We start from the raw sequence: 2655 nt of genomic DNA, 5'->3' as shown, positions 1-2655 counted from the left end.
AGACTCTCTTGTCATATTACCTACTTTTCTTGTCATGGGACGGTGGACGGACGACCCGGTGAAATTGCTCGAGGTCTGATTCGAGCCAGACCTCCAGGTAGAGAGAAACTGGGGTGCGGTAACGAGCAGAGTAGCCAATCTTACCCAGAAATGGGTTGAGAGGAAGCTATCCCTGAAAGGGCAGATTTGAGTTGGTGAATGTGTACATTGCATCCGTCATTATTTACCGCCTAACCGCCGTGCCTTGTCTGGATTCGTGTCTGGACAAGTTGGAGCGCTTACTCTTCCGCTTCTTGTGGAAAGGGCGGGGTCCGCTGGTCAGACGCTCTATCTGCTGTCAACTGTTGCTAAACGGTAGGGTGCTTTGCAAGCAGAGGGCCGTCAGGCTCTCACGCTTTTCTGCCGTACAGGCAGCGTGTTCGGTGAGGTGGGGTTAGTGGCCGGTAATTGCGATGACGCTCTGGGGGAGACCCTGGGCTTCGATGACGGTCAACTTGCCAGTCTGTTCCGGAGAACTTTCGTGCCAAGGCCCATGGATAACTACCAGAAACCTCTGGCCTGGCAGTGCTACCGAGGGGTACTGCTCGTTCGGGATAAACTGTTTAGGCACAAAAGGACAGCAATACGGACATGCCCGAGATGCGAGCAGAGCGATGAAACCGTTTTGCACACAATCGTACAGTATCCGTTGATTTTGGATCAGGTTTATGTCGAACACCTGCTGTCACGTCTGGGAAGAGCACAGTTGTCAACTGAGTCAATCATCAAGATTGTCCCTCTGCCTTCCTTTAATGGGGTAAGGCTGGCATCTTTTCTCTGCTTGGTGGCTATAGCAAAAAAGGTCGTATGGTTGACGCGAGTGAAAGGTTTGAGAACGGGCAACGTTCTCTTTGGAATTGGTTTAACCAATTACTACATATACCATCTAAAAAGAAAACTAAGGCTGGAAAGAGAGTTGCTGCCGCCGCGCATATCTGCGACTAGATGGATGTAAGTGGCACGCGTGTTACGTATGAATGCGCCTAACTTGAGCGCTAACCCATAAGTCTCCTGTGTGAGAGAAGTGTACGGCGTGGCTTGTGGGGTCACCATATCCTACACTACGTTTTCTTTCTCATTTCGATATTCTCTTTGTATTGTCATATTTTAAATTTTTAACAAGTTTACTCGTCTTCTATTGTTTATTCAGTCGACTATTTCACTTAACTGTCGTGCCTCCGTACGACCCCATCTTATCTGTCTTATATTATCCCTTAGTGGCGAATAAAAGATAAAATTTCATGCCGAACAGACGTGTATTTTTTACACTAGTAAGTATTGTAAATTCCTGTTATGTGCTTATAATTATTATTGTTGAATTTTGTGAGTCTTCGTAACTGAACCTGCTTAGCAAGGGAGGTGACGCATCCCAAATTCCCCTTTTTAGGAACGAATTTTATCTTCGTTTATTTGTAGTTTTGCTATGCAATTAAGTTTTCAATCATGGCTTCCAGCCTCGATGAGGGTGACGGCCACCAAGATGAAGTGTACCACGAACTGTTTCCTTCTCTTCCCTGTTGCGAGCAGTCGGAGAGGAATGATCTACTCCACAAAAGAAATACGACGGATACTTTCAAGGACACCCCGAACAAGAAAATTAATGACCTCTAGAAAGATGAATTTAAACTAAACAGTCACGGTTTCGCATCAGCAGCACGAGTGCAACATGAATCACTCAACTTAAACGTTGAAGACATAAAAAAAGTGAAGAATTTATTACAGAGAGATGACACAAATGTTAATTTGACCCCCGTTCATGATATACAACAGCGCACGGCACAACAAATGATAATATACAAAACTCTGTCACTCGAACAAAAAAGATTGACCAAGTAGCAAAAGAAACTACTGAGAAATGTTTGCAACCAGTATGGTCAAGGATCAAATACGTGGCCAGAGGTAAAAATATGGCACTGTTGAGGTTCGTTTCGTTTCGGAAGACGAATCCAAAGAACATTCCACAGTGCCACTAAAAATGAACGAGCTGGTGCTCTTGCCGACCTACCTGAGTCGAAGAGACTCAAAAGTTAAAATTGGTAAGGTTCCCCCAGAGATTGACAGCCTATGGGTAGTGGCAGCTGTCCTGCTAGACATTGAGGACAAAATAAACCAACAGAACTGCTGAGGGTAGGGGATAGAGTTGCTAATCAAAGCAAACCAGCAGGACCTAGAACAAATACCAGACCTGATAAACATACAAGATGGCACAATACTGCGATGATGGTGGAAGGGCATAGACCCAGATGCTACCGATGTGAACAAAAGACCACCTCACAGCCTCCTGCCCACTGGGAGCAAGAGACATAAGCCACCGCCCAGCAAAGGAGACACCCCAACACATCCCAACAAAGTCAATCCAGTACACACCACAAGCCTCCCCACCACCCACCGAAACAGCCAAGTCCATACAACCTACAGAAGACATATCAACGTTCACAGCAGCGGACACCCCCAGTATAAGAAACTATAGCACCACCCACACAGGAAGGTTCGCATTCTACACAACGAGCCAGTATACCAACCAAAACCACTCCAATGGAAGACACCCCAAAACCAAAGAATGTACCTCCCACCGAGCTGGACCCTACTGACAACAGCGACGAATGAAGAGCAATG

Source organism: Octopus bimaculoides, chromosome 4 (genome assembly GCF_001194135.2).
Source record: "Octopus bimaculoides isolate UCB-OBI-ISO-001 chromosome 4, ASM119413v2, whole genome shotgun sequence".
NCBI lineage: Eukaryota > Metazoa > Mollusca > Cephalopoda > Octopoda > Octopodidae > Octopus > Octopus bimaculoides.
The sequence above is the reverse complement of the archived record's forward strand: the minus strand, read 5'-3'. Positions refer to the sequence as shown.